This window comes from Vollenhovia emeryi, unplaced genomic scaffold (assembly GCF_000949405.1).
Source record: "Vollenhovia emeryi isolate VEMERY1.0 unplaced genomic scaffold, V.emery_V1.0 DF939144.1, whole genome shotgun sequence".
Classification (NCBI taxonomy): domain Eukaryota; kingdom Metazoa; phylum Arthropoda; class Insecta; order Hymenoptera; family Formicidae; genus Vollenhovia; species Vollenhovia emeryi.
In genome coordinates, this window is record NW_011967222.1 from 863808 (window position 1) to 885793 (window position 21986).

A 21986-nucleotide genomic window follows, 5' to 3' on the forward strand; every position below is an offset into this window, starting at 1 on the left:
TATTGTTTTCTTGATTCCAGTCTGACTGATGCTCCCGAGGCACTCGAGTAAGAAAGAAAGGAGGGAGAGAAATAAAGAGAGAAACAGCCGCGCCTCGTCGGTCGCGTTATGAAATGGAGATCACAACGCGTGATCGCACCTCTCCTTTGCGGCCAGTCATTGTCTCAGAACGAGGTAAGGTCTGTGCAGCGAGAGAGAGAGTTTACTATGATCCGGATCGATCGGAGCCTCTATAATCATCCCGGTATGAAACAATGACGTTTGCAAGGCGTGCGAGAGCGTCACGTATCTATGAATATTCAACGCCGCCTGGACAGAATGTACTATATAAATAATATAATTAAATTATACAGGACGCCTCGGTATCTTGTTGCCACTCCTCTATTATTAAAACAGAATACATTTCTAAGATGAAATGGCTATTCCGAAATTGAAATTGGTTTAATTACAGTTTGTAACCGCTGAATTAAAAGAAAAATACGTTAATAATTCCGTATCTAACAATAATATAATAATAACTGACTATATATACATACACACACATACACACACACACACACACACATATATGCATAAAGTACGTTATATTTTAGTCAGTTAAGGGGCAAAAAACGAGAAAGATCTGTCGAGAAACAGAACGACGTTAACGAGGTTGCCATCTTGATAAAGTCGGCGTCAAAAATTAAAACTTGAAAGCAAACGAATTTCCGCGAACCTTTGACGCCGCGTCGAGCCCGCGTCCTGGCATTTATTTCACGCATTTTTTCCTGCGATGCTTTTCTCGCTTCTTCCGCGGCGAGAAATTAACGAGGGAATATTACATTTTCAAAGGATCCCGACCAACGAGGACACCGTGCGGTGACGCACTGAAGAAGATGAGAAAGGAAAGGAATTCGAGCAAATCGTAGTCGCTTTATTCGCATTATGATTTTATACGGAAATCTTGCGGAAATCTTGATGATGACGATGACGACGGTGGCGCGACGACGATAACGACTTCATTAACATGTATTAAACGAAAGCAAGTTTACGTGTCTTCGTTTAAATTTTAAGCCTGCAATGTGCATAAAGTGAAGTAGAGTTCGCCATCCTATCGAAAGAAAGGCATTTTAAACTTTCACATTTATTTCCGTAACGCGTGTAAAAAAAATGTTCAAACATTTTTCCCCCCCCGTAATACGTGTCCGATAATGCAGCTTTTGCATTTTATAAATTATTTTGCTAAGCTTTGTACCGCTGTAATAATTTGAAAACGAGGGAATGAAAAAAACAACGCACGTGCGAACTCGCGGAATAAAGGAGTTAAAACGATGAGATAGAAAGCAACTGGCCCAATCGCACGGGGCCATCGTAGGAAGCGCAGTCCACGTGGCGCCGACGTCATACCAACGAGGCCCACGAGTGCAACTTGACAATCGACATGTCCAATTTACATGTGAATCACGCGCTTCATGGCCAGCTCGTTCGTACCCCTTCGCGTCGCGTTTCGGCGCTAACAAAATTCCCGGACCCATCGTAAATCGTGGCTGAGACTGGACAGTCCGCAATTTTCAGGTGACACATGCTTCCCCCCCCCCCTCTCTCTCTCTCTCGTTTCGGCTACGCCATTGCATGCATGTTGCGGGACTGAAAAATGCGGTAGTGTGTGTGGTAGTTCGTCCAGGTGATTACGCTGTCGCTCGGGGCCCGTTCCTGCCGCAATCTCCCCGCCTCCGTCCCGTCCGTCATTCCAAATACACAGCCGAGGGACCACGGGCACACGCACATGTTCGTGCATGTATACGCGTGACGAAGAATCGACTGGACCACCTTATGTCCTCAAACCACGAAGAGGAGCGCCGACGAAAGAAGCGCGGCAAAGAGACGACCGAGGTGTGAGGCGAGCGTAGCGGAGGCAGAAAGAGGGGCCCCATCTTGCAGCAATCGCTTTGGTCACGCCAACACTCGCTGCCCCTTTCTCCTTTAATCAGGTGTTAAATACGAGCATCGTTGCACATCTCGAGAGTATTTCTACCACCTTTCGAGATATCAGGGGGAGACTTTTTCGCATCGTCTCCTCTGCTCCGCTCGTTCTCTTCTCGCATATTTCCTCTCCTCGGCTCCAACGCCTTTGCATTTTCCAGGGTAATCGCGACAGCGGGTGACGTAAGACCGCGGAGAGAGAATGACACGAAAGGACCTAAGTCTAATCCACACGACAGGTGGGCCCAGAGTAAACCGCCCGTTAATCGACGGAAGGTCTCGAAGGAGCAATCTTGTACGTCCGGTTATTCGATCGGCAAGTGCTCGTAGCGGGAAGGAAACAAAGACCGGGCTGGACCTCTAAATGGACGTTGACAGCAACGTCCGGTGAACAAAGCAGCGCGACATCGCTGAGGTGTACGCGCATCTTTCATCGAAAATCGATGCTTTGAAAACACAAAGCTGAACGCAACGGCACTTAAAAAGCTGCGTGCAGCCGGTACAACGCTTGGTTGCAATTGCAGCGTCTATGAATGAAAATTTGGCCACTTAATCGAAACCACGTATTATTATTCGTTCGTTGCAACAATTACGAACAAAACTTATCACGAGCATCCATTGGCGGCTGACTGCGGCTTATCCAGAGAGTGATGAGATCAGAAGTTGACAGGCCAGCGTCAAGTGCTCCAAGTACCGTCAACGTATGACACGCAAGGTCACGTAACGAAGTTGCATAGAAGGTGGTGAATAGTCGGGGCCCAAGGCGCCTCGACAAGAGGGATAAGACAAGAAGGGATGACGCCCCGCGGCGGTCGGCTCCGAGTTCGATCATCGACGCGCGAAGACGAGGGGTCGGAGGAATATACATGTGAAGGTGCACAGAGCAGTGCACGACGAGGGAAGGTAAGGAAGAGGAAGGAGTCAGTCAGCCAGTCAGTCAGCCACCAGTCAACCAGCCAGTCCGTCAGTCAAGCCATCGTGGCTCGTTCTCCGTCACTCGTTCGTTCACTTACTCGCTCGCTACTCGGTGTGTTAATTAGTTAAGGTTGTTGGTCGGGGACTAAATTACACCTCCGGAGCTACTCAAAGGAAGCAATTACTGGTGGCGCAGCCCCGGAGGGGGAGTCGTGAGGCTCGCGAGAAGGTGTAACGCGAGCGTGATGGAGCGAGATGGAGAAGAGAGGTCGAGAACGAAAGAGACCGCGCAGTAGAAAGAGACAAACTAGCGAACGAGCCGACCGACCAGTCAGCTATCGTCGAACTATCTAGCTAGCGCGGCTCGATGAGCTGCCAGTGCAGAAGCGTCTGCCGTCTCTGCTTCTGCTACCGCCGGTAACGCCGCGCAGCACCATGTTTTCCTGTCGATCCGTCTTGATGCGCGCGCGGTACATGTGACTTGCTGGCTCTGGCTCTCTCTCTCTCTCTCTTTCTCTCTCGTGCACACATACACATACCAACACTCATCGTGACCACTTTTATGTTCAACGACCTGCCAACCCTTCTTCTTCATCGTTGTCGTCGTCTTCTTCCTCTTCTACTCGTTTCCTCTAAATCACCCACCCAGCTTGCTCGGCTTGTGCAGCGCTCTCGTTTGAGTACACACCGCAACCAACATAACACTACCCTACCGCAAGTCCCGTATAACATTGTGGAAAATGAGGTCGTATCGCATCGATGGAAGTAACTCTGCATCGTGAAGAGAGGATTTTATAATCGCTCAAGATTTAAAAATATAATTTAAATAGCAAAGCGCAAGATACAAAATTAAGAGAATCTTTCGGTTACTAGCGCTGCTGATGATCCTACTATCTTCTCGATACATTGCCTTTCTAAATTAAATCGAGAATTATTCGAAAGATCGATATTACCGCCACACTCCCCTGGAAAAATCTACCAGAGAGACCTCCAGCATTTTTTAAGAAATGTATGTGGATTTGAAGGTAAGGTGATTTCACGAGATTTTTTTCCGCGCGCTCCATAATGGCCATGCGCACGGCAAACGACAGCATAAAAAGAAGGAACGAAGAATTTCCGGGGATTTATTACAGGGCACGCCACGATGCCTCGATTGAAGCCGAGCAAGGTGATATCCAATCAGCTTCACTACGCTCTTTTGCGCTCGATCGATGCTGCGTGCACACACGCACACGCGCGCATATACAAACACGCTCAGACAATAAAACTCAGCTACACTCTTTCCTCCAGCACGAGAACGTGTCCTTACCATATCCTTGGATTACGGCTGTTTCTCCGTCTGTCGCGATTCATCCTTAATTCATAATTGTATGGTTTGCCGTTGGCGCTGATTGTAGATTACAGTTATTTCGTCAGTTTCGTCTCTCATCGCGTGGTTATTAATAAGGCACAAGTCGTGAAACCAATCGATCGTGCGCCAAACACGGCAATAAAAAATATCATGGAGCTTGTGGAACAATCTTAAACTGATTGTGTCTATTCGCGAATTCGGTTGCTTGCATTAGTGCGCGCTATAAGGCTCGTTTACGGTCAATTCTAATATTTAAGGATCGCCTTAAATATCTCTTGAAACATTTCTTAGCCAGTAAAATGACCCGTATAGCATCCACGGATTATTTCTTGGCTAAATATTCTTTGAACATATATTTAAGACACAGTTAAATAAAAATTGTCTGTAAACAGGCCTTAGTGTGCACTCAGTGCGCACTAGTGCAAGCAATCGAACTCGCTATAAGTCGATTAGCGTCTCGTCGTATTAATTGTATAGGTCCAAGTAATAAGAATTACGTCAGGTCCAAGAGAAATTCACTGTAGAAACATATGTATTTGGACAGTTGCGGAGGAGGACGCTACGAGAGAAGCGGAGCCCAACCCAAGCATGCTGGGCGTCGAAGAGAAGCGACATTTTCTGAGACGAAGGAACTCAGGGAATCGAGAAATGCGATACGGACTGTGCGATGTGGCTTCAGATATTTCGTGGTAACTGCAAACCCCATGTGGTAGCACACCGGCCGGTCGTGGCTTCCAAGTGAACAACTTCCACTCGCGGTGGTTTCGAGACCGAATGCAACGTCGGAGTTCCTAGAAGCCTGGGCCTTTAAGGACCGGCCTTTCCTCCCGCCTTTCTTCCCGCTGCCAGGATACAATGCATGTTCCGCTTTCGGAACCCTGCCGTTCCTCGGCTTACCAAGAGGTCCTTTTCGTTGCCGCATATTTTCCATGCGTCCTCGTAGGCTCGGAAATAACACGACGAGTTTCTAACGTTTCCAATGTGACTTGAATATTAAATTTTTCATCTCGTACACATTCGCAGTATATTTTTGAGGAAATGAGTGTAATTCTAGCAACAGCTACAATTCAAATAATTCAATTACTAATTGTGGGCCTCAAAATGGGTTGCTGTCTTTTTTTTCCGGAGTATAATTATTCATTAGAACCCGATCGTTAAAATTCACCGCTGGTGCAACGGATTCGTGCTTCAATACTGACATAGAGATATGTCCTCCTGAATTGTTCAACTCGAAATATTCATAAAGTTCGAAAAGAAACATCCAAGTGACGGGGTATGCGCGCACTTAATTAATCCATTTGTACTCGAGTTACATTATAAGCAAGACCAAAAGAACCCGTTTACTTTTTTGGGGTAAATCTCTCGATTACGGGCGAGCAACGGGGTGTTGTTTTCAATTGTCGATGAAAAAAGGAGGACGAAAGAAGAAAAAGAACCGCAAGCCTCAGGACTGGAAACAATGTGGAGGCGAGGAGGAAGGGGCTTGATTTGTTCCGGCGCTCTTCGCGCGACGCTTCGGATTATGCCCGGAAGACTTTATCCGTTCCAATATCATCCGCGATGTCCGCCACCTTTTCCCTTCCTCCTGTACGAAAATGTACGCGCGACACGAACGCGAGTCGCGTGACGCGGGACACGCGTGGTTATCGCGGCCCCGGGCAAAAGTCTCTCCAACCAAGTGCATCAACGGTATCCATCTACGGCGCCGCATCGGCGACCGCCTGCCATAACTCGAGGCGATTCCGACAGTAACTGCGACGACCACGTCAACCACGGTGAGGACGCGGCGGCGTCGCCGTCGGGTACTGGCGCATTGTACAAGAAGAACGTGTCGCCTCCTTTCTTCCTTACCCCTTAGACGAGGGCGTCGCGAAAAGCGCGAATGACAGCCGCGCGCGCAGAAAAGCTAGCCCGAGGGAATATTAAAAACGTTCTATGGAGCACGGTGGATAGGCGGTGGCAGAGACGCCGATGGCGTACGCTGTCTATCCTACGTGAGCGTGACGAGTAACAAGCCCCACGGATGTATGTCATCACCTCGCTCGCAAAGATTCCTACGTATAAGAATAAACGAGAGAACGGAGTTTAAGCCATTTAGGCGAAGAATTGAAGCGCTGAATAATCGTGTGGCACAATTGAATACTTTCCTACCTCTTCGTTCGTGTCAATTGTTTCGTTCCCTCTTTCCCGAATCCTCTACTCTCTTAGAGCCTGAGCAGAATGGCTGTCTTGTACTCTTAAAACAATGTTTTATGTTTTAAATCTTCGTCCTAACCCGAGTTGACATTTTGGTACTCTTTTGACACTTCTAAGGATAATTTACAACTACTCAGCTGATCTATACACCTACATAGACCAGCAATAACCTACTTTGACGACATTATATTGTTTTACTTCTCCCTTGAATCTGTAATTCTAAAAATTTACTTTAGCTCCTATTTAAAAGGACCTAATGCTAAATTGGCAAAAGTAGAAATTTCCGACACTATCAGTTTTAAAATAGAATTCAAGGTTCAACATAGGGCCAAAATTTCGACTCGGGAAAGTAACGCACAACTGTCTTGTGACTTAAGAATATAAAACAGCCGTTCTGCTCAGACCCTTATATTCCTCCTACAATAGTACATCGTTCGTTTCTCATGTAAATGCATTTTGTTTTTTGTATAAATGCAGTTGCAACTTATTATTTTATTAACTAAATAATTACGCGCAATGCGATCTGACGTATTGACTGGGGTGATGCGAGTCCGACGCAAAGCTTGGGTTTCTACGTACGGCCAATACTCGAGGGATCGACAAACGTCGATCTTCGAGAAAGCTGCCCGTTATGGTCACGGAGCCGCGACACGTGTCGCGACACGCTCGACATCGACCGGATGCTCGTTGTCGCGACGGCGAGAAAACGCCGGCTTACCAGATTTCAAGTATCATCGCGATGTGATTGTCCAGATAATTTCTCACCCCCTACGCGCGCGTATCTACTGCGCTAATTCTGTTACGAGAGATAAAGAGTTAATACTATTAATACGTAATTAAGGAAAAGTGTAAAATTTCTCATCCCGTGGTAAATACACGCAACAGCTAACAAAACGCAGAACAATAATTACAGCTTCTGCCTTTCATTTTTCAATATGTCATGAATATACCCGGCATTCACGGTCGACGCTTTGTCGCGGTTTCGTGGGCACGATAGTGAAGATTTAACGGAATCCGTTGTACGTTTTCACGGGCCACAACCGCAACGAAGCTGAAAATTACATGTGTCCGTAATATTTGTTTATAACGGCAATTGATTTCTAATACATTCCAGAATATCATGTATCATCCTCGGCCTACGTTTAAAGTTCCTCTTCATTCTCAAACATACACGCCTCGATTATTGTTAAACATTAATATAATTTTTCAAGTTTCGCATGCATACGTAACGGTGTAAATTCTTATATGTCGAAAGATACTTAACGAATGCCATGCGTTAGAGTGTTAGAAATGTTCGAGACTGATATTACAAAAGATAGGGACGCGTCCTTGGCGCTCAGATCGGGAGAGCATCGGATCCTGAATTCCCTCACGACGCGCTTATGCAGAGAAAGATCGAGATGAGAGTAAGCGAGCGAGCAAGCGAGGCGTAGGCAAAGCAGCCGTAATAATGGACGAGAAAACGAGACGCGGACGGGTCGGCTCGGTGGCGCGGGCGAGAGACAGAGAGGGCGAGGGAGAAAGAGGGATACGCGGAGGCGAACAGAGACGAACGAGGAACGGCGGAGCAGGGCAGGGCAGGGCATGGCGAATACAGGGCCCGAGGGCTCCCGCGCGCGGCAACGCCGAGGAGCGGCGAGCCAGCGACAGGAAGCAGCAGCGACAAACCGGGCGAGCGAGCCGCGCCGGAGCGGAATGAAGAGTAGTAGAGAGAACGGAACGGAGCGCCGAGCGGAGCTGCGAGGAGAGTCGGAGCGAGCCGTTGGTTGCGGAGGCGACGTGGCTCCGGTCGTGTTTTATTTACTTAAGACCAGTAGCGAGCTCGGCGCAGGTAGAATTCCACAGCTGGAATCTTAATAAGGGTGGCCAGGGGTTCTCCCCTGGTCGCTTCATCCTTCCCCAACTGCTTGTCTCCCTCGTCGCGACGTTGCGCTGCTTTGCAGTCGCAACGAAATATCGATACCTGGATTCGATACACCACGAATGAAAATAAGTACGAGTAAACGTGTGTAACGGCAGTTACACTTTTGATAGGTCGATGCAAAAGCTATAGCAGGGTTCCTGCCAAATTAACAGACATCGTCTGTTGGTTCTACCGTGAATTTGTTGCCCTTGGAGTGAAATGCGCCTTGGTGGAAAATGCACTGTTGGATCGTGTAAACGTCGCGAAGAAAGATTTGCGATCGAATTTGGATGCCGCGGAAGCCCGCTGGCTCATAACAGGGGACTTTTCTCAGCTATAAAAACCGCTGCTGCTATATACCGGAGTAGAAGTTATTTTCCGTCGAATTGATAACGTTAAGATAAGTAGAGTGTTGTTCAGAAGTAAGACACACGGGTACTTTTAACAAATACAGCGATTTATACAAGGTATACTCGCTTATTCGTTCGGACGAATAAAGATTATCCGGCGGAAGTCAAAATTGAACACTCGCGCAGCTGCCGCGGGATTAAAATCCGACCGAAAACCTTTATTTGCGGCCAGCGAGGCAGCGCCCGGACATCGAGAAATGTTCCTAAACTGGGAATAGAAGAGGAAAGAGAGAAATTTAACACCAAACACGCGATAAGAATGTTCGGCTGTTTGTATAACGGCGCTCGTGGATGAACGCGTGTCGTTACGTGTTATCTTGTGAAATTTATATCCAACGGGTGGTAATTTTATCGCGCTACTCTGAGAGCCGCGTCCACCGCGGCTATTCCCGTAAAATCCTGAGACTCGTTAGAGCGTTCGTCATAAAATCGCGGTTCGCTCGGATTCCGAGAAATTTCGTCTAATTATGGCTCATCCCCCCCTCCCCCCCCTCTTAATGCAAGAGTAGTGGCCGCTTGAGCGTTCATCCATAGACAATTATGGACGCACCCCCGGCAATAATTAGCCAGACTGGCCGAGCTTGCGTGCCGGAAGTGCGTGAAATCGCGTCGCTGCTACATATCGATATTTTCACGGATATTAGACATTCACATCTGATGTGCAAGATAGAGTGAGATACGCTTATCAAGCGCTGTAGATCTTACAATATAATTACGTATGCGTATAATCACGGCGAACGGGATAAAAGTACACGAATTAAGGGCCAGTTTCACAAACGTCGGTCAACTGCTAACCGAAGGTTAACTGATCCTCTGTCTCTTCTTGAGAGAACAAGATAGAAAAGGATAGGGAGTTGGCTGAACTCTGGTTAACAGTTAACGGACGCCTATGAAATTGGCCCCGAGGGGAATCAACTAGCGAGCGTGACATATTGAAAACGTTATTCAGAATGTCAAGATTTTACCCCGTTCCAGAAAACCTGCGATTACCGTCGTCGAGGAAGAAGTGAGATCTAAAACTACCGCGAGAAGACCGGGGAAGAGCGGCGTGAAATAGAGAGAAGAGGAAGCATCGCCCGTGGCCGTGCCGGCGAAATTATTGCGTCCGCCTAACTAATCCATACCGCAACGTATGCAACCCCTCAACCCCTCTGCGTGCGTGGAGTGCGTGCTACAGTCGAGTGTACCATCGCGCGCGAGCTCATATAACGGGTGACTTGCCGCATGCCGCTCAAAAATAGTATTATACGCGTCACCCGGCCAGCTATGGCGCAAAAATTGTTTCGTCATTTGTTTTGCTTGCGAATATACTCAATCTGTCAATGAAGAATGGCAAATTGGAGCGTGCAAAACATATTTACAATTTCTTCACGTGGGATAGCGACACGATCGACACATATCATCAACGTTCGCACGCATGTGAAACTTTCACCAACTTATACTTCTTCCTCGAGTATTAAGCTTAAAGCCTGTTTTATTCAGTTCGTTCTGGTACTTTGGGCATTTGGTGTTTACTTCATCTTCGGTAGGCTGCTAACCTTGCCGAAGAAAACCTCCAATCTGGAGGGCTGTTAAACCCTCTAAAGGGTTATGTAAGGCGAGACATTCTCAGTGGTTGCCACTTCTCTTCGGGAAATTCCGAAAGAACCAGCGGAGTCCGTGGATTTGAACTCGGATCTTTTCGTTCGTTCGTTTACTAAGCAGCGTACATTTCTCTGCGCCACACACTCGCCACCAATTGATTACTGTTTTATAAAAATATCAAATGGACGAGGAAATGTGCCGGTTGAAAAAAAAAAGAGAGAAAGCACGCAACGTTATGCCGTATCTTCCGAGATAGGATTCAAGGCAACGGCCATCGAACGCAATCACAGCGCGTTACACATACGGCGACACACATGAGTTCCATATCGTGCACGTGCTACGAGGCTGTGTAATTTCAAGTCGGTCTGTACACGGCGCGACGCATACGCGCGCGCAAGTGGCGGCGAGAAACAGCGCACAGAGATGCACACACGCGTGCGCACGTGCATCGCGGCACGCACGTGCTAAATTGCGGGGCGCGGTTGAGCGTTGCAGCACGACGAGACACGAGACGACGACGACACTTCGTTCGCGGATTTTCCTGCCGGAAACGTGTCTCACGTATATTCGCGAACGAGCGTAACGAATAAAAAGTGACGGAGAACGGCAACGAAGATGCTCGAAGAGGCGCCCCGTAATTACGTTACCATCTCGGCCGAAAGAACGGAGAATCTGGCAATTGTGTTGCTTGCATTTATTATTTTTTTTAAATAAAAATCACTTGTCGCCCTCGCAAAATGCGTGCGCCTGACTTCTCGTCGCGTGACATTAAAATTGTCAGTCTTCGTCCCATTCATGCGGAACGAAACTATTATACAAGCGGCGTCTCCCTAACGATCGTTAATGTACTCGTCGCGAAGGTAATGAACGAAAATTGCAATTTCGTTCTGCAGAACAAAAATGATCGCCAGGGGTACCAGAGCGGGATGCGGCGCCTCGCGCCGGATCCTCCTCGATATAAAATTACACTAACGACGATAATTATCATACGTTAACGTGTTCTTGCTAAATGTGACCCTATACGCGCTGATGCTGACATTAATATTATCGAGCTAACTACCACTTCGGGACTGTAATAGTAGCTAATTCAGTAATGATACGTCTCGACACAAAAGCTGGCGATACGTTCTCTCGGCGCGCTTCGTTCCGTTCGACTCTCGAGAACGCGACTCCGGCGCTGGCTTAAAAAGTTCATAAATCCCCGGAGCCTATAATATACTTAAAAGATATAGCGGTTCAACGTGTATGCATATCATCATCATCGATTAAGGAAGCCTAGCGGCTGCATTTTGAGCAGATTTATTGCTCCGGTGAAAAATTTTCAAAACATCTCGGAAGCAGGAAGTCGACGACCGACACGTCAGATGAACGATCCGTGCGTATACGCTTATATGCGCAGGGGTTGGAACGATTACCCGATATATAGTTGTAACCCTCTCTGGGCTTCCCCCCCCCCTCTCTCTCTCTCTCTGCCCCTCCCCCTTCTCTCGTCGTTATATAAAACCTACTGTGACAGCAGCGGGAATAGAGGAGGGTATGCGCAGGATCGGGGTTGCGAGAAGGGCAGGATCTCGCATAATGTCCGTGTAACACACCCTGCTCATCACGCGCCACTTGCTTCCCTCCCGTTTGAATCCCCCTTCCTCCCCCGTATCGAAACCGAAGCGACCCCAGAAAACCTACTGGCCCTGAACAGACCCTGCGGTAGAATAACGCATCTTGCTTCCCTCTCTCTTTCTCCCCCGCTGCCACCACGTTACTGTCTTCCTCGCTCCACTTGCATTCCTGCCTCGCTCCGTCTCTTATTCCCGCTTGCTATTAGCTCGCCGACTCGCACATGCGAGTTATGTTTATATTATGATATTAATAGAGAGTAATACGTGGCCTCCATCACCAGCGGTAGCACCCGTCGCAGCAGGTTGTTTGTCGGTTCTAAGAGGGCGCCCAGGGCCGTATAAACGAAACCGGGGCGCAACCGCCGAAGAGTGCAACAGCCTCCGGGTACATGCTTGATCGCGATGCGGCGCGATGCGAGATCTACTGATCGACGTGTATGCAATTTCTAAATTTGTATCGCGCTCAAGTGTTAACAAAAATTTATTAAATACATTGGCGTTATTTAACAAAAGTACGATTTATTCCCAGATATAAAAATATAGATGCAAATAAAATGAAATCAATACATTTTTACAACACTAGAAAAAAAGACTCGATCAAGATGTGTATATCGACCGCAGTTTCTGTAGGTCCCAGAAGAAATCGTGACGCAGATGGGCATTAATTGTGCGTTTTGTAGCGCCATATAACGGAGAAAGAAAAGGGAAAAAGCGAAACCTGTCTTCCGCTATAAATTATACGACTACAAGGAGAGACGTGGGCCCGAGGAAAGTTGACCCGCTCTGGCCGATGCATCTCGGGGCCACGAGAGCACAGGCCTATCATTTTGCCGGTTCGGAACGCAAAATTTTTGGTTGCGGAAGGACGACGAGGGGGAAAACACACGTTGAGAATTAGAGAGGATATCGTTTAAGTGGTCGGCGAAAAAGGGAGACTACCAGGAATTTACTGTCCGTCCGACTAGCCTTCCTCTTTCCGACCCGGCCTATCTGGGTATCCAATTCGAAAAGGGCTACCCCCTCGGGACCCGCATCTCGTTACGCGAAACATCGTGTAATTAGCACGTCGTTGCGATCCCGCTATATGTACATATATATGTATAGGGGCTCGTAAACGAATGATCCGCTAAGGATAGTGGTAGCCGTTCTCGAGCCAGGATTTAATGCGACCTACGAGTGCCAGTAGCATATGATTTTACGCCGTTCTTCCTCCTAATTCATCATTTAATTTCTGTATTAATTCCGCATTAGTTTTACAATAATTTTAATTCGCATCAAGTAAGGTGCACGTGAATTATGAAAATGCCGTTTTTAATTATTCATTAACTACGTTGCGGCAACGCGATTCATAATAAAGCGATTATATTATAAAATCACGTCGACACGAGCGGTCAGCGAAATCGGTATATGACTAGATTTAACAGCATTAACAAAAAAGTCGATACTAATCCCCTGTTCTATCATCACTGTACGGCGTAGGCGACCGCGCTGCCGCGGCGGAATTAGAATAGACAAAAAAGAGAAACAAAATAATAACCGCGCAATGTATAACGCACAATGTATAACGCGAAATTTGACCGCTATTGTTTAAACGATATCGAATTACTGCCCCATCGCCGCCGCCGCGATGCGATCAACACAATGGAACTTTTCGTATTTCGTGGTTCGCACACACCTCTCCTCTGTCGGCCGCCGCCGCCGTTGCCGCGCCCCTCTCTCGCTCTCTTTGTGCCGCGTCAAATTCGATATCGAGTTATTTTTCAGCGTGATTACATTAATTGCCCCGGCGATACTGGCGCGCCTCTGATCACAGGCGCGATCGCTGTAATGTCGTTGGGCCGGTTATTCAGCCGAGAACGCGCGAGGTGTTTCTATTTTCAAAGATTAACGCGATTACGTTCCGTTGCAGTTTCGTCTAGCGGGCCCGTAACTATCGTTTCGCGCCTCTCGTTTTCTCTTTTTGGTCCCACCCCCTCCCCACCTCCTTTTTAGCTCGTTATATTTCATTAACGCCGCACCCTCGGTCCGAGAAGACTCGATAAAAAAAAAAGCGGAATATCATCATAGATGATTAAATATTTCTAGCGCGACACTTTTCATCTGTATATCGATAGCAGTTCTTTGTAGCTTACGTTTGTATTATTCTCAGTAATTAATATCGCGCGGGATATTCTATTCCATCAACAATACGCAGGTCCGTCGTGTTAATAAATTCAATTAATTTCGCAGTTCAGATTGGCACTATCTTTGTGACTGTTAAGGCATGCCCTTGAGGGGCAGGAAGGTATTTTATACTAATCGAGTACACGACTGGGCAGGCGTTCGATCTGAGGAATCGTAAGAGAGACATCAAGACGTGAGATGAGTTTTGGCATTTCTAATTTTAAGAGAGCACGAAGAAAATGCAACAGGCTGCCGACTCGCCTCTCCTAAAACAGCGATCATTGCACCAAACGTGTATCGGCACGAACTCGCTGCTTCTCGTACTTTTTCCCTGGATATAATGACGCGAGACCGCAGGCTCGCGCGAGATCACCTTGTTTTCAATATTCTTCCGACGACGAAACGAGCGTCTGAATACACGATTTCCGGTAGAAAACCAGCGCGTGTTCGCGGCAGAAAATTAGAAACCACGTGTCTATCTACTACGTGATTTCCACGTAATAAAACGCGACGTTCCGAGATCTCTATGACGGATGCGCACGACTCGTTAGATCAATCATTCCGCCGGCCATTTGCCGGCTGCTCTTTCCTCCTGCTCTCTCACTCACCGAGCATAATATTTATATCGGTAACGCTCTCCCTTTCCACCCGCCGCGAAATATAGGCAGTTTCACCGCCACCGCTACCGTTACCGTCACCATCACCATCATCATCCGCTCAACCTATCTCGGCGACGATGGGCTGGTTCCCCGAGCGGAGCGGTGTTGATGCTAAGCTAAGCGAAGGTTCGCTCTTTGATCTTTTGCTTCCTATATATAAACACGAGAGCGCGAGCGGGAAGAAACGTGCCTGCCTGGCTGCGTGCGTGCGTGCATGTTAGGACGACGAGGAGGCGCGAGGACGTTGTAGGACGACGGAGTCGAGGAAGCGGAGTAGAAGCGGAAAGAGAGAAAGAGCGAGAAGAGATGGCCTTCGCTCCGTCATATCTCCTCTGCGTGGGGTCTTTATACGTCCGACTGTATCCCCCCACATCCATTATCTGCATACGTTACTCAGGAACATATCATGCGAGCGTGCTCCTCGTAGCCACCACCCCACGTCGTTCTCCTCTTTCTTCCTCTTTCCGTCTCTCTTCGTATCTAGGATCGGCCGACCGGTTGGTCGTCGTCACAACCATCGCCCAACGTCGAAACATCACGCGCGTGTAGCTGCTGTTACTGCACTGCGTTGATATCGCTAGCAGACCCGCACAGAAATGATAAATCGTTCGAAGGAGACGTACCTTCCAAGAGAATCTGGTCTATGCGCCATGCGCGCGAACTACGCTTCTCATCACGCTAAAAGCGCAGCGATGCTTTGTTACTCGCTGTCGGAGATTGCGCGGAATGTCGAATCACGAGATACGTTTTCAAATAAAGGAAAAAAGGAGGAGGAGGAGAGAGAGATACGATTTTAGCAGACAATCTCACCGTCACTTGTATTTCGCTACTGATAAAATTTGCTTGCGACTCGTTATCGAGAATTGGAAAACAGACCGTGACAAACGCGGCAAGTGACCACTAGACGAAAGCTATCATCAAAAGCTGTGAACGATACGACTTCGAACCGCGAGAATGGAGTAGAATATAGGCGTAGTTCGGCGCGCGCACCCATTCAAGGGAATAACCAGTGGCTAAAATGTTGTCCCACCGATTACATGATTTCATTAGATCTCATACGATTTCATCTGATTACAAACAACTTCATCTAATTGCAAATAATTTTCTTATATGCACGTTTAAAAATAGAACGGCGTTGTTAAGAGCTGTTAGATTTTCTCAGAACATTACATCTTTTTTATTTTACTGATAAGTATTTGCTTGTAGGGGTAATTTCAATTAAGATTGTAGTATTCGGTTAGGTAGACAACATGTTTCCAAACTTCCCACTTTTCCCACCAGTCTAACCGTGGTCTTGGTGAGAAGTAATTTTGTATTTGTATCTACTGTTTATTGTTCTAAATTTGCGCGCAAAGGTGTATCAACTCACTGTCCTAACAGCAGCTCCTTCAGTCTTATTATGAAAAAAAATAATACGCGCTTATAGGCGTGAACTATGATATATATTTGGATATTCACTAAAAGAAGTAAATTTTTGGGGGGGAAACAAAAATAAGTTGAGAAAACGTTCAAATTCAATGTTCATTGTCTAACAAGTGAAGAAACTTGAAAATGAAGGCAAAACGATTACATGGAGATTTCGTAAGGCTTTCATAATGATTTCGGAGATACTGTCCCATTATTACATTAAGTGGTTACCCCCTTGCATCCATTAGTAAAGGGAAAAATAATGGCGACAATGAAACGGCGTGGCGCCGGTGGTTTGTGGGACATGCGTACACACGTGTGCGCATATTTACGTTTGCGGTATAATTTAAATTACAAATTCTCTGTATATATCTAACTCGCGAATCCACCCATGTGTTAAATTGTAACTATCTCTTCTTCATACTGAAGACGGTCCAACAAGGACCGAAACGTATATATGCATTTATAATTAAATAATTTTATTGGACACTACAACCTTGTTCAGGCTCTGAGCCCCTTCTTTTATTACTCGATTAAATTACAAATTTACTATAATTACTATGGGGTTAAGAATGACTTTCAGTACAATGGAAATCTGTTTCAAATGCTCCACACGCCTTTCTTCTTTCTCCTGCACAATTTATTTCAAGAAATAATAATATTATAGAAGAAATTATAGGAGAAAAATAGACGCCGACTATGTATCATCTGAACGAGAAGAACAACGAGGAATTACGATTGAGTGTAAAAAGGAGATATGCGGCGATATCAATTAGAGCGGCGGAAGGCGGTCTCTCGGACAGAGAAACAAATGAAGATAGATATAAAAGGAAAGAGAGAGAGAGAACTATTGAAACAAATTTGCAGTGCGGCTTCACTGTTCCTGGATATAATTAATGAACTTGTACCTATATTTCTAGTGCTATTTCAAATTGAAGACAATTTCAGTAGAAGAGTTCTTCCTTGTGGCTTAAGATAAGAAGCATCGCAAAGATGCTTCACATCACTAACGCGCCGATATGCTTTATCGCGACAACCAAAGTACACCGAACATGTGTATACGTGTATGAAGTTTGTTTAGGGAAAATTGAAACTCGTGTCTTTCCGTTATTTGCGATCTTGTATCTCGTACGTCAGAGTAAACGGACATAGGGAAGGGGAGGAGGGGGATAACAGCAGTTGATTGTCACGAAGGTGTATCAGAAGTTAAAATTAAACACTGCGAGTGTCGCTATGTTAAATAAGATTTTCGTATCAATAATTACGTTACCTCACAATAGTCTCGCTACAATTATTCATCCAATCGGATGATCTTCATACAAAATAAGATCGAGGGAGAGAATAAAGAAACAAATAAAAAAAACGGAGACCAGATAAAGCGAGATGAGAAGATCAGACTATACCGCCTGTCCGGGTTTTGCCCTGTGGCGCCGATTAGGCCGCAATTAGGTCGACATTGTTATGTTAATGGCGAGCGGCTAGGGGGGATAATATTAGGGTGAGCCGTGGGGAATGATGTTATAATATTTCAACACCAGTACCCCGGGGTCGACGGCGCTCAATTGATAAATCATTTCGTAAGTGGCGGGGTGCGATATTATATTCATATTCGACAGGGAAGGGGGCTAGGCGCTTGGCGAAACGAATCGGTCGGACACCCCGATTCTATTTATCGGGGTGCCCATTCACGGATCATAGATCATGGATCGTCGCGGATAATCGCAATGTGTAACTGCCGACGAATGGGCCAACATTGACACACAACGATTTCCGCCCTAACTCCGGCGTGACTATTCTCTCCCTTTCTCTCTCTCTCTCTTTCTCTTTGACCTGGCCGGGATCAAGTGGAAGTCAATGATTTAGGGTGCGAGTATCCCGCCAACGCGTAATTCGTGATAGCCCTGTGTAAACACGAAAAGCGGAAGTTGTCTACGAGGGAGGGCTCTCTTGTCCGTATCATCTTATCTACGCATCCATCTTTCGACAAATAAGGGAAGATAGCCGAGACAATAGGATAGGATCGATCAATCTCTTTCGATACGTGTATATATTCAAATATCGAATTTATATTTTATGGGTTTCAGGGGCACGTTATACTTGTATAACCAAGACTTTGACATTTTGATGAACAATTACAGTACAATGAAATATTTGAATTATTATTAGAAGAAAGTCCCTTGTTATGAGATAGGCTCCTAATACGAGATAACGGAGTTTCTGCTGGTTCCACCATAAATTTATTGCCCTTGGAGTGAAATGTTTCGTGGAAAATTGATTGATAGATTGTGTAATGGTTGCGAAAAAAGATTTGTCATTGAATTTGGACGTTTTACAACGTCCGCTAATGAAACAATATCGTAATAAAAAATGTCAAAGATTTCGCTAAATTCTTTAATTCTCGCTTTCCGAGTTGCTTGCAATAACGTCTATTCTGTAGCGAAATGACGTAAGAACGAGCCGCGTGTGATATCTAGAGAAGCATATTCTACGCGAGGTATAACAGGTGGAACAATCCATTTGGTGTCGGCGCACGTGACTATTTGCCTCGCACAGTTTCGGCATTAAACGAGACACAGGTATGGTAGCTGCGTGACGATTCACCCCCGCGCGCGTGCAATAGTGGTTTATATTGCGGCTAGAACATAAGCGGGAGGTGGGAGGGAGCGCGATAGACAACCGCATGCAATTGATGGGGTGCAAACGGGGTCGACCGCGCCCGACAAGCCTCTCTCCTCTATAACGGCTATATTACGCGGACGTTATATTTATTTAATACATGGGGTGGGTCTGTGCGGTGCGCAGCCGAGTATTATACGAGTTATTATTTCTGCTTGCGGCTCAGGAAAGCGCCCCTCATCAGCCGTCGACGAATCGCAGTCCTATTGTGTCCGTTTAAACGACTATTGGGGTGAACACGATACTTCTCACAGTCGGTTGGATACGGGGGAAGAATGATTTAGTCAGATTAGGACGGACAGTCCCCGCTAATGCTTATGGTACCACGTGAAAATTCGTGCGGACGATGAATAAGCGGAAACGATAAATGCGGGTGAGAACCGTGCGAGCAAAGGATTAAGTAAGTAAAATGATGGGGTAAGGCTTTTACGAGCAGTAGAAAGTACCAAATGAACGAACAATAAACGGATATATTAAAATATACGTACAGAGATATCACAAATAACCGACGTATGAGATTTTCAAAAAGATGGAAATTTCATTTTTGATATCACGAAGAGCATCGACGATACTCGACTGTAAGCGAGTGCGGATTAGCAGCTGGAATGCATTGCGAAGTGAGTAGAAATTCGTAATTGCAGTAGAGATTGCACTTAGAGGCTCTTACACGCAAGCCGATGGAGAAAACCGCGCTCGGCACTCGACCACCCACATGGCCGGACGTTACGCGTCAGTTTAGGCGATGCCGATTGATTTTGTAGGGTCGGACACGATACTTCTCACAGCCCATGAGAATCGTCAGATTAGACTAATGCACCCTTCCCCCGGGAGCGCGTGTTTCACCAGTTCTAGTGGCCTCTCGTTCTATTATGATCTGGCGAACCGATGCCGGGGCTAAGTAAGAGTCCATCGACTCTTGAACAAAGCCCCCGACCGCATTACCATCGAGCAACTTTGCGCGGTTATACTTTTAATACTATCTCTTATTGTTAGTGCAACAGGGGGAAAGGGAGGAGGCCCCTGTATCCTTCTATTACTTGACAAATCAATGAGATTCCACATTTTTTAACATTAGAACTATCAAAGCGAAAGGACTAGTTAGTAATTTTTTTTAAACTTACAATATATTACTTACAATATATTATTTCAAATTTCATTCGACCACAGCTGGCCACATTTATTAATTAACCGGTCAATGCAGGAAATTTATTGCGAAAAATATGGCAATTTGAAGAAACTAATCTTACAATATATAAGAGAATACGACTCTGACGATTAAAAATCAATGAATAAAAGGGCTAAGAACCTTGACTAGGCGTTAGTGTCACAATAGTAAAAGTTTTGTAATTTAAAATTTTTGTGTCACAATAGTAAAAGTTTTGTAAATTTAAAATTACAAATTTCGGTCTTTCTTTAGATCATCCTCAGTGTATAAAAATAAAAAGAAAAAGAGTAAAAGAAATTAATTTAAAATCGAAAAGTCAAAGGTTAAAATTCGCATTTTTCTCTCTTACAACGACATTTTCAATCATGTTTAATCAAATTTTGTTTCGGAAACTAAATATTCACAAAAGAAAGCTAGTAAAGCCGTTTAGAACGAGTTGATCTTTAAATTTCCAACTGTTAATCAGTGAAACTTTTGTTTATAAAAACTATAGGGAACTCTTAATCTCTTGCAAAATGAAATGGGAATTTAGATCAGATCTATGAAATTTTAATATTGTTGCGTGATTACTTTTTGGAGATGTATTACTTCGATCGAAGAATTTAATGTACAAACTGAGGGTTTATTTTAATTCTTCTTATTGTACCAAATTTAATTTTTGATTTAAAAATGGGTCCCACATAAAAGTATACTGATTATGTACCTGTTAAAAAAGAGACATAAATTTCACATTTTCACAATTTCTCATTCGATTCGAAACAAAAAACCTATATTTCTTTATCAGTATCATAATATATTATATCTATTTGGAATATTGATCGGAAATCTGTACTGTACCTGGGGAGACCTTAGACAATTTCTATGCGGATTGTTAAGACCAGCGTTATTAAAGATGGCTGGGCTTACCTGAAACAGAAAACAAAACGAATATTAATTATTGCAAATTAGATAATCGCAGAATGGGACATTGCGCACGAACACTAGTGAACTGCGAATTTGTTCGTTAATGGAAAATATCATCGATCGTGCGCGTATCTTTTTCCCAAAATTATGCTATTTTCGTTGTTTTTGGGCTAAATAAATAAAATTGAAGCATACGTATTATCTTGTATACACAGAATGTATAAGTGAACCATAAGTACTTTTGGAAAAGTGCCATTTCTCCACCGATTCTTATAAGCTTTGGACGAAAGATTTAAGGAAGAGTAAAATTTTTATTTGGTACAACTTATGATAATCGTGAACATTATTAAAGGAGTTTATCAGAATTAAAAAGTTAAAAAGTGGAAATTTTTTATGTGAGCATGCGTAAAATTTTCTTTGATGCACCAACAATTCAAAAGTTGTGATGACTCATTTATCATACACGGAATTTTCTCTTAAAATTTATCCTGAAAATCACGTAATCACGGGACAATATAGCATTTTGAAGAATTTTATGCGACTTTTTTTAAACGTTACCATACATTTTACTAATAAAATGTGTACTAGGTATAACCACTAGTAAAATATATGGTAAAATTAAAAAAAAATCGCATAAAATTCTTCAAAATGCCATGTTGTCCCACAATTACATGATTTTCAGGGTAAATTTTAAGAGAAAATTATCTCCGTGCATGGTTAAAAATGTTTGAAATTTTTCGTTAAAAAGGGAAATTGAATGAAGTGATCCAACAATGACAGATCACAATTTTCGAACAGCTTGTCAGAAAGTTATGAAACTTTACACAAATTGATAACAATTAAAGAGCGAAAGAATGGTGTACCAAGGAAAATTCTGCGCGTGCTCACATAAAAAAAAATTTCTTCATTTTGAAGCCTGATGAAAATCCTTTAACGATCATTCACGATCAGTGAAACGTGAAACAAAAATTTCATCCTTCCTTACTTTCATTCAAAGCTCATAAGGATCGGTCAAGTGATTTAGAAAACGGCAGCTTTCCAAAAGTACTCACGATTCACTGATACACCCTGTAGTG